At 44.6% G+C, this 15,461-nt stretch overlaps 1 protein-coding gene across 1 annotated transcript in view; it reads left to right on the forward strand.

The window, feature by feature from the left end:
• BDH1 (3-hydroxybutyrate dehydrogenase 1) overlaps window positions 1-15,461 on the forward strand; it is a 96,892-nt gene that overhangs the window by 59,906 nt on the left and 21,525 nt on the right. The gene's annotated exons all lie outside the window — the stretch shown is intronic.

Raw genomic sequence — 15,461 nt, forward strand, 5'->3', positions numbered from 1 at the left:
AGAGAGACTGAGAGAGACTGAGAGAGACTGAGAGAGACTGAGAGAGACTGAGAGACTGAGAGAGACTGAGAGAGACTGAGAGAGACTGAGAGAGACTGAGAGAGACTGAGAGAGATTGAGAGAGATTGAGAGAGATTGAGAGAGACTGAGAGAGATTGAGAGACTGAGAGAGACTGAGAGACTGAGAGAGACTGAGAGAGATTGAGAGACTGAGAGAGATTGAGAGACTGAGAGAGACTGAGAGAGATTGAGAGAGACTGAGAGAGATTGAGAGAGACTGAGAGAGACTGAGAGAGATTGAGAGACTGAGAGAGATTGAGAGACTGAGAGAGATTGAGAGAGATTGAGAGAGATTGAGAGAGATTGAGAGACTGAGAGAGATTGAGAGAGATTGAGAGACTGAGAGAGATTGAGAGAGATTGAGAGAGATTGAGAGAGATTGAGAGACTGAGAGAGATTGAGAGAGATTGAGAGAGATTGAGAGAGATTGAGAGACTGAGAGAGACTGAGAGAGACTGAGAGAGATTGAGAGAGACTGAGAGACTGAGAGAGACTGAGAGAGATTGAGAGACTGAGAGAGACTGAGAGACTGAGAGACTGAGAGAGACTGAGCGAGACTGAGCGAGACTGAGCGAGACTGAGCGAGACTGAGCGAGACTGAGCGAGACTGAGCGAGACTGAGCGAGACTGAGCGAGACTGAGCGAGATTGAGAGACTGAGAGAGATTGAGAGAGATTGAGAGACTGAGAGAGATTGAGAGACTGAGAGAGATTGAGAGACTGAGAGAGATTGAGAGACTGAGAGAGATTGAGAGACTGAGAGACTGAGAGACTGAGAGAGATTGAGAGACTGAGAGAGACTGAGAGAGATTGAGAGACTGAGAGAGATTGAGAGACTGAGAGAGATTGAGAGAGATTGAGAGACTGAGAGAGATTGAGAGACTGAGAGACTGAGAGACTGAGAGAGACTGAGAGACTGAGAGAGACTGAGAGACTGAGAGAGACTGAGAGAGACTGAGAGAGACTGAGAGAGACTGAGAGAGACTGAGAGAGACTGAGAGAGACTGAGAGATTGAGAGACTGAGAGACTGAGAGATTGAGAGACTTAGAGAGACTAAGAGAGACTAAGAGAGAGACTGAGAGAGATTGAGAGACTGAGAGAGATTGAGAGACTGAGAGAGATTGAGAGACTGAGAGAGATTGAGAGACTGAGAGAGATTGAGAGACTGAGAGAGATTGAGAGACTGAGAGAGACTGAGAGAGACTGAGAGAGATTGGGAGAGATTGAGAGAGATTGAGAGACTGAGAGACTGAGAGATTGAGAGACTGAGAGAGACTGAGAGAGACTGAGAGAGACTGAGAGAGATTGAGAGAGACTGAGAGAGACTGAGAGAGATTGAGAGAGACTGAGAGAGATTGAGAGAGACTGAGAGAGACTGAGAGAGATTGAGAGACTGAGAGAGATTGAGAGACTGAGAGAGATTGAGAGAGATTGAGAGAGATTGAGAGACTGAGAGAGATTGAGAGAGATTGAGAGACTGAGAGAGATTGAGAGAGATTGAGAGAGATTGAGAGAGATTGAGAGACTGAGAGAGATTGAGAGAGATTGAGAGAGATTGAGAGAGATTGAGAGACTGAGAGAGACTGAGAGAGACTGAGAGAGATTGAGAGAGACTGAGAGACTGAGAGAGACTGAGAGAGATTGAGAGACTGAGAGAGACTGAGAGACTGAGAGAGACTGAGAGACTGAGAGAGACTGAGCGAGACTGAGCGAGACTGAGCGAGACTGAGCGAGACTGAGCGAGACTGAGCGAGACTGAGCGAGACTGAGAGAGATTGAGAGACTGAGAGAGATTGAGAGAGATTGAGAGACTGAGAGAGATTGAGAGACTGAGAGAGATTGAGAGACTGAGAGAGATTGAGAGACTGAGAGACTGAGAGACTGAGAGAGATTGAGAGACTGAGAGAGACTGAGAGAGATTGAGAGACTGAGAGAGACTGAGAGAGATTGAGAGACTGAGAGAGATTGAGAGAGATTGAGAGACTGAGAGAGATTGAGAGACTGAGAGACTGAGAGACTGAGAGAGACTGAGAGAGACTGAGAGAGACTGAGAGAGACTGAGAGAGACTGAGAGAGACTGAGAGAGACTGAGAGAGACTGAGAGAGACTGAGAGAGACTGAGAGATTGAGAGACTGAGAGACTGAGAGATTGAGAGACTTAGAGAGACTAAGAGAGACTAAGAGAGAGACTGAGAGAGATTGAGAGACTGAGAGAGATTGAGAGACTGAGAGAGATTGAGAGACTGAGAGAGATTGAGAGACTGAGAGAGATTGAGAGACTGAGAGAGACTGAGAGAGATTGGGAGAGATTGAGAGAGATTGAGAGACTGAGAGACTGAGAGACTGAGAGACTGAGAGATTGAGAGATTGAGAGACTGAGAGACTGAGAGACTGAGAGATTGAGAGACTGAGAGACTGAGAGATTGAGAGACTGAGAGAGACTGAGAGATTGAGAGACTGAGAGAGATTGAGAGAGATTGAGAGAGATTGAGAGAGATTGAGAGAGATTGAGAGAGATTGAGAGACTGAGAGAGATTGAGAGATTGAGAGAGATTGAGAGAGATTGAGAGAGATTGAGAGACTGAGAGACTGAGAGAGATTGAGAGACTGAGAGAGATTGAGAGACTGAGAGAGATTGAGAGAGACTGAGAGAGACTGAGAGAGACTGAGAGAGACTGAGAGAGACTGAGAGAGACTGAGAGAGACTGAGAGAGACTGAGAGAGACTGAGAGAGACTGAGAGAGACTGAGAGAGACTGAGAGACTAAGAGAGACTAAGAGAGACTAAGAGAGAGACTGAGAGAGATTGAGAGACTGAGAGAGATTGAGAGACTGAGAGAGATTGAGAGACTGAGAGAGATTGAGAGAGATTGAGAGAGATTGAGAGATTGAGAGACTGAGAGAGACTGAGAGAGACTGAGAGAGATTGAGAGAGATTGAGAGAGATTGAGAGAGATTGAGAGAGATTGAGCGAGATTGAGCGAGACTGAGAGACTGAGCGAGACTGAGAGACTGAGCGACTGAGAGACTTGAGAGACTGAGAGACTGAGAGATTGAGAGACTGAGAGATTGAGAGACTGAGAGATTGAGAGACTGAGAGAGATTGAGAGACTTTGAGAGATTGAGAGACTGAGAGAGATTGAGAGATTGAGAGATTGAGAGACTGAGAGAGATTGAGAGACTGAGAGAGATTGAGAGACTGAGAGAGATTGAGAGACTGAGAGAGATTGAGAGACTGAGAGAGATTGAGAGACTGAGAGAGATTGAGAGACTGAGCGAGACTGAGAGACTGAGCGACTGAGAGACTTGAGAGACTGAGACTGAGAGAGATTGAGAGACTGAGAGAGACTGAGAGAGACTGAGAGAGACTGAGAGAGACTGAGAGAGACTGAGAGAGACTGAGAGAGATTGAGAGAGATTGAGAGAGATTGAGAGAGATTGAGAGAGACTGAGAGACTGAGAGATTGAGAGACTGAGAGATTGAGAGACTGAGAGAGATTGAGAGACTGAGAGAGATTGAGAGACTTTGAGAGATTGAGAGACTGAGAGAGATTGAGAGATTGAGAGATTGAGAGACTGAGAGAGATTGAGAGACTGAGAGAGATTGAGAGACTGAGAGAGATTGAGAGACTGAGAGAGATTGAGAGACTGAGAGAGATTGAGAGACTGAGAGAGATTGAGAGACTGAGAGACTGAGAGAGACTGAGAGAGACTGAGAGAGACTGAGAGAGACTGAGAGAGACTGAGAGAGATTGAGAGAGATTGAGAGAGATTGAGAGATTGAGAGACTGAGAGAGATTGAGAGACTGAGAGAGACTGAGAGAGATTGAGAGACAGAGAGATTGAGAGACTGAGAGAGACTGAGAGAGACTGAGAGAGACTGAAAGAGACTGAAAGACTGAAAGAGACTGAGAGAGACTGAGAGAGACTGAGAGAGACTGAGAGAGACTGAGAGAGACTGAGACTGAGAGAGATTGAGAGACTGAGAGAGACTGAGAGAGACTGAGAGAGACTGAGAGAGACTGAGAGAGACTGAGAGAGACTGAGAGAGACTGAGAGAGACTGAGAGAGACTGAGAGAGACTGAGAGAGACTGAGAGAGACTGAGAGAGACTGAGAGACTGAGAGAGATTGAGAGAGATTGAGAGACTGAGAGAGACTGAGAGAGACTGAGAGAGATTGAGAGAGACTGAGAGAGACTGAGAGAGACTGAGAGAGACTGAGAGAGACTGAGAGAGACTGAGAGAGACTGAGAGAGACTGAGAGAGACTGAGAGAGACTCTGAGAGAGACTCTGAGAGAGACTCTGAGAGACTGAGAGACTGAGAGACTGAGAGAGACTGAGAGAGACTGAGAGAGACTGAGAGAGATTGAGAGACTGAGAGAGATTGAGAGACTGAGAGAGATTGAGAGACTGAGAGAGATTGAGAGACTGAGAGACTGAGAGAGACTGAGAGAGATTGAGAGATTGAGAGACTGAGAGACTGAGAGACTGAGAGAGACTGAGAGAGACTGAGAGAGATTGAGAGAGATTGAGAGAGATTGAGAGAGATTGAGAGATTGAGAGACTGAGAGAGATTGAGAGACTGAGAGAGATTGAGAGAGATTGAGAGATTGAGAGACTGAGAGAGATTGAGAGACTGAGAGAGATTGAGAGACTGAGAGAGACTGAGAGAGATTGAGAGAGACTGAGAGAGATTGAGAGACTGAGAGAGATTGAGAGACTGAGAGAGATTGAGAGACTGAGAGAGATTGAGAGACTGAGAGAGACTGAGAGAGACTGAGAGAGACTGAGAGAGACTCTGAGAGAGACTCTGAGAGACTGAGAGACTGAGAGACTGAGAGACTGAGAGACTGAGAGAGACTGAGAGAGACTGAGAGAGATTGAGAGACTGAGAGAGATTGAGAGAGAGATTGAGAGACTGAGAGAGATTGAGAGACTGAGAGAGATTGAGAGACTGAGAGAGATTGAGAGACTGAGAGAGATTGAGAGACTGAGAGAGATTGAGAGACTGAGAGAGATTGAGAGACTGAGAGAGATTGAGAGACTGAGAGAGATTGAGAGACTGAGAGAGACTGAGAGAGACTGAGAGAGACTGAGAGAGACTCTGAGAGAGACTCTGAGAGACTGAGAGACTGAGAGACTGAGAGACTGAGAGACTGAGAGAGACTGAGAGAGACTGAGAGAGACTGAGAGAGATTGAGAGACTGAGAGAGATTGAGAGAGAGATTGAGAGACTGAGAGAGATTGAGAGACTGAGAGAGATTGAGAGACTGAGAGAGATTGAGAGACTGAGAGAGATTGAGAGACTGAGAGAGATTGAGAGACTGAGAGAGACTGAGAGAGATTGAGAGACTGAGAGAGATTGAGAGACAGAGAGATTGAGAGATTGAGAGAGATTGAGAGAGACTGAGAGAGACTGAGAGAGACTGAGAGAGACTGAGAGAGACTGAGAGAGACTGAGAGAGACTGAGAGAGACTGAGAGAGACTCTGAGAGAGACTGAGAGAGACTCTGAGAGAGATTGAGAGATTGTGAGATTGAGAGACTGAGAGAGATTGAGAGACTGAGAGAGATTGAGAGACTGAGAGAGATTGAGAGACTGAGAGAGATTGAGAGACTGAGAGAGATTGAGAGACTGAGAGAGACTGAGAGACTGAGAGACTGAGAGAGATTGAGAGACTGAGAGATTGAGAGACTGAGAGATTGAGAGACTGAGAGACTGAGAGAGACTGAGAGAGACTGAGAGAGACTGAGAGAGACTGAGAGAGATTGAGAGAGATTGAGAGAGATTGAGAGAGATTGAGAGATTGAGAGACTGAGAGACAGAGAGATTGAGAGATTGAGAGACAGAGAGATTGAGAGATTGAGAGACAGAGAGATTGAGAGACAGAGAGATTGAGAGATTGAGAGACTGAGAGAGATTGAGAGATTGAGAGACTGAGAGATTGAGAGACTGAGAGATTGAGAGACTGAGAGAGATTGAGAGACTGAGAGAGATTGAGAGACTGAGAGACTGAGAGATTGAGAGACTGAGAGATTGAGAGACTGAGAGATTGAGAGACTGAGAGATTGAGAGACTGAGAGATTGAGAGACTGAGAGATTGAGAGACTGAGAGATTGAGAGACTGAGAGAGATTGAGAGACTGAGAGACTGAGAGATTGAGAGATTGAGAGACTGAGAGATTGAGAGATTGAGAGACAGAGAGATTGAGAGACAGAGAGATTGAGAGACAGAGAGACTGAGAGATTGAGAGACTGAGAGAGATTGAGAGACTGAGAGATTGAGAGACTGAGAGATTGAGAGACTGAGAGAGATTGAGAGATTGAGAGATTGAGAGACTGAGAGAGATTGAGAGATTGAGAGATTGAGAGACTGAGAGAGATTGAGAGAGATAGAGAGATTGAGAGAGAGAGAGAGAGAGAGAGAGAGAGAGAGAGAGATTGAGAGACAGAGAGATTGAGAGACTGAGAGAGATTGAGAGACTGAGAGAGATTGAGAGACTGAGAGAGATTGAGAGACTGAGAGAGATTGAGAGACTGAGAGAGATTGAGAGAGATTGAGAGAGATTGAGAGAGATTGAGAGAGATTGAGAGAGACTGAGAGAGACTGAGAGAGACTGAGAGAGATTGAGAGACTGAGAGAGATTGAGAGACAGAGAGATTGAGAGATTGAGAGAGATTGAGAGAGATTGAGAGAGACTGAGAGAGACTGAGAGAGACTGAGAGAGACTGAGAGAGACTGAGAGAGACTCTGAGAGAGACTCTGAGAGAGATTGAGAGATTGAGAGAGATTGAGAGAGAGATTGAGAGAGAGATTGAGAGAGAGATTGAGAGATTGTGAGATTGAGAGACTGAGAGAGATTGAGAGACTGAGAGAGATTGAGAGACTGAGAGAGATTGAGAGACTGAGAGAGATTGAGAGACTGAGAGAGATTGAGAGACTGAGAGATTGAGAGACTGAGAGAGACTGAGAGAGACTGAGAGAGACTGAGAGAGACTGAGAGATTGAGAGAGATTGAGAGAGACTGAGAGATTGAGAGAGATTGAGAGAGATTGAGAGACTGAGAGAGATTGAGAGACAGAGAGATTGAGAGATTGAGAGATTGAGAGATTGAGAGACTGAGAGAGATTGAGAGACAGAGAGATTGAGAGATTGAGAGATTGAGAGACTGAGAGATTGAGAGACTGAGAGAGATTGAGAGACTGAGAGAGATTGAGAGACTGAGAGATTGAGAGACTGAGAGATTGAGAGACTGAGAGATTGAGAGACTGAGAGACTGAGAGACTGAGAGATTGAGAGACTGAGAGATTGAGAGACTGAGAGATTGAGAGACTGAGAGATTGAGAGACTGAGAGATTGAGAGACTGAGAGAGATTGAGAGAGATTGAGAGAGACTGAGAGACTGAGAGACTGAGAGACTGAGAGACTGAGAGACTGAGAGACTGAGAGACTGAGAGAGATTGAGAGATTGAGAGATTGAGAGACAGAGAGATTGAGAGATTGAGAGATTGAGAGATTGAGAGATTGAGAGACTGAGAGACTGAGAGACTGAGAGACTGAGAGACTGAGAGACTGAGAGAGATTGAGAGATTGAGAGATTGAGAGACAGAGAGATTGAGAGATTGAGAGATTGAGAGATTGAGAGATTGAGAGATTGAGAGACTGAGAGAGATTGAGAGACTGAGAGATTGAGAGACTGAGAGAGATTGAGAGACTGAGAGAGATTGAGAGACTGAGAGAGATTGAGAGACTGAGAGAGATTGAGAGAGATTGAGAGACTGAGAGACTGAGAGACTGAGAGATTGAGAGACTGAGAGATTGAGAGACTGAGAGAGATTGAGAGACTGAGAGAGATTGAGAGATTGAGAGATTGAGAGACTGAGAGAGATTGAGAGACTGAGAGAGATTGAGAGACTGAGAGAGATTGAGAGACTGAGAGAGATTGAGAGAGATAGAGAGATTGAGAGAGATAGAGAGATTGAGAGAGAGAGAGAGAGAGAGATTGAGAGACTGAGAGAGATTGAGAGACTGAGAGAGATTGAGAGACTGAGAGAGATTGAGAGACTGAGAGAGATTGAGAGACTGAGAGAGATTGAGAGACTGAGAGATTGAGAGACAGAGAGATTGAGAGACTGAGAGAGAGAGATTGAGAGACTGAGAGAGATTGAGAGACTGAGAGAGATTGAGAGACTGAGAGAGATTGAGAGACAGAGAGATTGAGAGACTGAGAGAGACTGAGAGATTGAGAGACTGAGAGAGATTGAGAGATTGAGAGACTGAGAGAGATTGAGAGACAGAGAGATTGAGAGATTGAGAGATTGAGAGAGATTGAGAGACTGAGAGAGATTGAGAGAGATTGAGAGACTGGGAGACTGAGAGATTGAGAGACTGAGAGACTGAGAGAGATTGAGAGACTGAGAGAGATTGAGAGATTGAGAGATTGAGAGACAGAGAGATTGAGAGACAGAGAGATTGAGAGACTGAGAGAGAGAGATTGAGAGACTGAGAGAGATTGAGAGACTGAGAGAGATTGAGAGACTGAGAGAGATTGAGAGACAGAGAGATTGAGAGACTGAGAGAGATTGAGAGACAGAGAGATTGAGAGACTGAGAGAGACTGAGAGAGATTGAGAGAGATTGAGAGAGATTGAGAGAGATTGAGAGAGATTGAGAGACTGAGAGATTGAGAGACTGAGAGACTGAGAGAGACTGAGAGAGATTGAGAGACTGAGAGAGATTGAGAGACTGAGAGAGATTGAGAGACAGAGAGATTGAGAGACTGAGAGAGACTGAGAGATTGAGAGACTGAGAGAGATTGAGAGATTGAGAGACTGAGAGAGATTGAGAGACAGAGAGATTGAGAGATTGAGAGATTGAGAGAGATTGAGAGACTGAGAGAGATTGAGAGAGATTGAGAGACTGGGAGACTGAGAGATTGAGAGACTGAGAGACTGAGAGAGATTGAGAGACTGAGAGAGATTGAGAGATTGAGAGATTGAGAGACAGAGAGATTGAGAGACAGAGAGATTGAGAGACTGAGAGAGAGAGATTGAGAGACTGAGAGAGATTGAGAGACTGAGAGAGATTGAGAGACTGAGAGAGATTGAGAGACAGAGAGATTGAGAGACTGAGAGAGATTGAGAGACTGAGAGAGATTGAGAGATTGAGAGAGATTGAGAGACAGAGAGATTGAGAGATTGAGAGATTGAGAGAGATTGAGAGACTGAGAGAGATTGAGAGAGATTGAGAGACTGAGAGACTGAGAGATTGAGAGACTGAGAGACTGAGAGAGATTGAGAGACTGAGAGAGATTGAGAGATTGAGAGAGATTGAGAGATTGAGAGATTGAGAGAGATTGAGAGATTGAGAGACTGAGAGATTGAGAGACTGAGAGAGATTGAGAGACTGAGAGAGATTGAGAGACTGAGAGAGATTGAGAGACTGAGAGAGATTGAGAGACTGAGAGAGATTGAGAGACTGAGAGAGATTGAGAGACTGAGAGAGATTGAGAGACTGAGAGAGATTGAGAGACAGAGAGATTGAGAGACAGAGAGATTGAGAGACTGAGAGAGAGAGACTGAGAGACTGAGAGAGAGAGATTGAGAGACTGAGAGAGACTGAGAGATTGAGAGACTGAGAGAGATTGAGAGATTGAGAGACTGAGAGAGATTGAGAGACAGAGAGATTGAGAGATTGAGAGATTGAGAGACTGAGAGAGATTGAGAGAGATTGAGAGACTGGGAGACTGAGAGATTGAGAGACTGAGAGACTGAGAGAGATTGAGAGACTGAGAGAGATTGAGAGATTGAGAGATTGAGAGACAGAGAGATTGAGAGACAGAGAGATTGAGAGACTGAGAGAGAGAGATTGAGAGACTGAGAGAGATTGAGAGACTGAGAGAGATTGAGAGACTGAGAGAGATTGAGAGACAGAGAGATTGAGAGACTGAGAGAGACTGAGAGATTGAGAGACTGAGAGAGATTGAGAGATTGAGAGAGATTGAGAGACAGAGAGATTGAGAGATTGAGAGATTGAGAGAGATTGAGAGACTGAGAGAGATTGAGAGAGATTGAGAGACTGAGAGACTGAGAGATTGAGAGACTGAGAGACTGAGAGAGATTGAGAGACTGAGAGAGATTGAGAGATTGAGAGAGATTGAGAGATTGAGAGATTGAGAGAGATTGAGAGATTGAGAGACTGAGAGATTGAGAGACTGAGAGAGATTGAGAGACTGAGAGAGATTGAGAGACTGAGAGAGATTGAGAGACTGAGAGAGATTGAGAGACTGAGAGAGATTGAGAGACTGAGAGAGATTGAGAGACTGAGAGAGATTGAGAGACTGAGAGAGATTGAGAGACAGAGAGATTGAGAGACAGAGAGATTGAGAGACTGAGAGAGAGAGACTGAGAGACTGAGAGAGAGAGATTGAGAGACTGAGAGAGACTGAGAGATTGAGAGACTGAGAGATTGAGAGAGATTGAGAGACTGAGAGAGATTGAGAGATTGAGAGACTGAGAGAGATTGAGAGACAGAGAGATTGAGAGATTGAGAGATTGAGAGAGATTGAGAGACTGAGAGAGATTGAGAGAGATTGAGAGACTGAGAGACTGAGAGACTGAGAGATTGAGAGACTGAGAGACTGAGAGAGATTGAGAGACTGAGAGAGATTGAGAGATTGAGAGATTGAGAGACTGAGAGAGATTGAGAGACTGAGAGAGATTGAGAGACTGAGAGAGATTGAGAGACTGAGAGAGATTGAGAGACTGAGAGAGATTGAGAGACTGAGAGAGATTGAGAGAGAGAGAGAGAGAGAGAGAGAGAGATTGAGAGACTGAGAGAGATTGAGAGACTGAGAGAGATTGAGAGACTGAGAGAGATTGAGAGACTGAGAGAGATTGAGAGACTGAGAGAGATTGAGAGACTGAGAGAGATTGAGAGACAGAGAGATTGAGAGACAGAGATTGAGAGACTGAGAGAGAGAGATTGAGAGAGAGAGATTGAGAGACTGAGAGAGATTGAGAGACTGAGAGAGATTGAGAGACTGAGAGAGATTGAGAGACAGAGAGATTGAGAGACTGAGAGAGACTGAGAGAGACTGAGAGATTGAGAGACTGAGAGATTGAGAGAGATTGAGAGACTGAGAGAGATTGAGAGATTGAGAGATTGAGAGAGATTGAGAGACTGAGAGAGATTGAGAGAGATTGAGAGACTGAGAGACTGAGAGATTGAGAGACTGAGAGATTGAGAGACTGAGAGAGATTGAGAGACTGAGAGAGATTGAGAGATTGAGAGATTGAGAGACTGAGAGATTGAGAGACAGAGAGATTGAGAGACTGAGAGAGATTGAGAGACTGAGAGAGATTGAGAGACTGAGAGAGATTGAGAGACTGAGAGAGATTGAGAGACTGAGAGAGATTGAGAGACTGAGAGAGATTGAGAGACTGAGAGAGATTGAGAGACTGAGAGAGATTGAGAGACTGAGAGAGATTGAGAGACTGAGAGAGATTGAGAGACAGAGAGATTGAGAGACTGAGAGAGAGAGATTGAGAGACTGAGAGAGAGAGATTGAGAGACTGAGAGAGATTGAGAGACTGAGAGAGATTGAGAGACTGAGAGAGATTGAGAGACTGAGAGAGATTGAGAGACTGAGAGCGACTGAGAGCGACTGAGAGCGACTGAGAGCGACTGAGAGCGACTGAGAGCGACTGAGAGCGACAGAGAGACTGAGAGAGACTGAGAGCGACTGAGAGAGACTGAGAGACTGAGAGACTGAGAGACTGAGAGAGACTGAGAGACTGAGAGACTGAGAGAGACTGAGAGACTGAGAGACTGAGAGAGATTGAGAGACTGAGAGATTGAGAGAGATTGAGAGAGACTGAGAGAGACTGAGAGAGACTGAGAGAGACTGAGAGAGATTGAGAGACTGAGAGAGACTGAGAGAGACTGAGAGAGACTGAGAGAGACTGAGAGAGACTGAGAGAGACTGAGAGAGACTGAGAGAGATTGAGAGAGACTGAGAGAGACTGAGAGAGACTGAGAGAGACTGAGAGAGACTGAGAGACTGAGAGAGATTGAGAGAGATTGAGAGACTGAGAGACTGAGAGAGATTGAGAGACTGAGAGCGACTGAGAGCGACTGAGAGCGACTGAGAGAGACTGAGAGAGACTGAGAGCGACTGAGAGAGACTGAGAGAGATTGAGAGACTGAGAGAGATTGAGAGAGACTGAGAGAGACTGAGAGAGATTGAGAGAGACTGAGAGAGATTGAGAGAGATTGAGAGACTGAGAGAGACTGAGAGAGACTGAGAGAGATTGAGAGAAATTGAGAGAGATTGAGAGAGATTGAGAGATTGAGAGAGACTGAGAGACTGAGAGACTGAGAGAGACTGAGAGACTGAGAGACTGAGAGAGACTGAGAGACTGACTGAGAGAGATTGAGAGAGAGACTGAGAGAGATTGAGAGAGACTGAGAGACTGAGAGACTGAGAGAGACTGAGAGACTGAGAGAGATTGAGAGACTGAGAGAGATTGAGAGAGATTGAGAGACTGAGAGAGATTGAGAGAGATTGAGAGAGATTGAGAGACTGAGAGAGATTGAGAGAGATTGAGAGACTGAGAGACTGAGAGAGACTGAGAGACTGAGAGAGATTGAGAGACTGAGAGAGATTGAGAGACTGAGAGAGATTGAGAGACTGAGAGAGATTGAGAGACTTGAGAGACTTGAGAGACTTGAGAGACTTGAGAGACTTGAGAGACTTGAGAGACTTGAGAGACTTGAGAGACTTGAGAGACTTGAGAGACTTGAGAGACTTGAGAGACTTGAGAGACTTGAGAGACTGAGAGACTGAGAGACTGAGAGACTGAGAGAGATTGAGAGACTTGAGAGACTGAGAGAGACTGAGAGAGATTGAGAGATTGAGAGACTGAGAGAGAGATTGAGAGATTGAGAGAGATTGAGAGAGAGAGATTGAGAGGGAGATTGAGAGATTGAGAGGGAGATTGAGAGATTGAGAGAGAGATTGAGAGAGAGAGATTGAGAGAGAGATTGAGAGAGAGATTGAGAGATTGAGAGAGAGAGATTGAGAGAGAGATTGAGAGATTGAGAGAGATTGTTTGAGATTGAGAGAGATTGTTTGAGATTGAAAGAGATTGTTTGAGATTGAAAGAGATTGTTTGAGATTGAAAGAGATTGTTTGAGATTGAAAGAGATTGTTTGAGATTGAAAGAGATTGTTTGAGATTGAAAGAGATTGTTTGAGATTGAAAGAGATTGTTTGAGATTGAGAGAGATTGTTTGAGATTGAAAGAGATTGTTTGAGATTGAAAGAGATTGTTTGAGATTGAAAGAGATTGTTTGAGATTGAGAGAGATTGTTTGAGATATTGAGGGATATTGAGGGATATTGAGGGATATTGAGAGAGATTGAGAGAGATTGAGAGAGATTGAGAGATATTGAGAGATATTGAGAGATATTGAGAGAGATTGAGAGATATTGAGAGAGATTGAGAGAGATTGAGAGAGATTGAGAGAGATTGAGAGAGATTGAGAGAGAGAGATTGAGAGATTGAGAGAGAGATTGAGAGAGAGATTGAGAGATTGAGAGAGAGATTGAGAGATTGAGAGAGAGATTGAGAGATTGAGAGATTGAGAGAGAGATTGAGAGATTGAGAGATTGAGAGAGAGATTGAGAGATTGAGAGATTGAGAGAGAGATTGAGAGATTGAGAGATTGTATGTTATGAATCTGGGTACTGAAGCTAGTGGCATTCATTTTGGATACCCCGGATTAGCATGGCACAACATGGAGGCTGAGGATAGCTTTCCCAGACAATGAAAGTGAATTGCCTGCATTCATGTGGCTGTAGGGCGAAAATCCAGACACTAAAGTGAGGAGAGGGTCCCCGGTCTCTCCTTACTTTTATGTCAGAGCTGCAAAAAGTCTACGTATTCCACACATTGGCCAAGTCAACTGCCTTGATTTTCGTTGTGGCCCAGCTGGGGCTGGAATTGCCATGGTATTTGCATTGGCACATCAGGCTGCAACTGCAGTGATGTTTACATCAGTCCACTCGGGGGTTGCATTTGCTTCGATGACCTCCCTGGCTGGTATGGAACGGCAGCTGCTCTATACGTGCCTGTAGCGTGGAGCCAGGACTGCCTATTGACAACCAACCAACTACTGTGGGTGTGTACAGACAGACACCGACTGTGCTCAGCCTCATCGGTGGCCTTTGTGTGACTGCACCCGATCACCCAGACCTCCGTCTACAGTGAAATCAAACCACCAAGTTTGTGCTAGTCAAGGATGAAGGAGCAGGAGACTGAATTTGTACCTGCTACAACACCAGAGGTAAGAACATGAGGAGACGAGGGAACTGATTCCACATTTGACTTGTTGGGGGATAGCATTTGCACCTTAGCGTTGTTCATACTTTTACCATTACTTGATGGTGGACCCATAGGTGGGAGTCAGCACAGAGGTAGTAACGGTGTGGAGCGCCACCAGAGAGTCATGAACAGGATCCCTACCTGGAATACTGAACTGAATTGTGCAGTATTGAGTATTGTTATGAGATTAGAAAGTACTTTCTTTTCTAAAAAGACAAGCACTGAGCTGGACATTCAATATTTTGACTGTTGATTGTTTAGTTCTGAGCTTGTGCCCCCCACTAACTCCTTGAGAATCCTGTAACTGTTGCCCTCGCTACCCTGAGAGTGAAGTGCTGAAAGGGCTGTATTTGTTCCAGTTTTTCAGACCGATAGTAGGACGGGCTCAAGGACACCAGTGTTAAATGATCTTAGCCACAATGGTTTGGGCCAAGAAGCCCAGCCTGCCCTGGGACTACTTCAACAAGACTGAAAAGTGTAGATGTCCTGGAAAATAGGAAATCGCACAGAAGAGAGAGAATGTTTTAACAAGACCTAGACCTAAATCAGAGGAGATCAAGTTCTGACAATGCCCCATGGTGTATATTACCTTTAAAAAAATATTTTTTACCTTTTTTATTCAAAATCATCCTTGTGTCTTTAAACTATGTCTTCAGGTTGCAGTATTTGAAAGACAATAATATCTATTCTTCATACTTTACTATGATCTGCATTACAACTAAAAAAAATGTTGCTATACCTCTTCTACATCTCTTCTAAGGGCTATTAAAATATATGCAATGGTCATTATTTTTCTAAAGTTTTTACTCTTTTTTTTTATTTTTGTAAATGGTTTTTGGCTAATGCTTCTAATAAAAAACATTCTCCACACATGCATGCCAAGGCAGACCAGTTGGCTTTGCCAGTGATTGCTTTATATAGCACTTCATAGCACACCTTTGCCATTTCTAGGTATTGTAAACCAGAAACCTGTGATACTATTACCCAGTTTAATGGTATCCATTTACTAACCTCAG

Source organism: Triturus cristatus, chromosome 11 (genome assembly GCF_964204655.1).
Source record: "Triturus cristatus chromosome 11, aTriCri1.1, whole genome shotgun sequence".
Classification (NCBI taxonomy): Eukaryota; Metazoa; Chordata; class Amphibia; order Caudata; family Salamandridae; genus Triturus; species Triturus cristatus.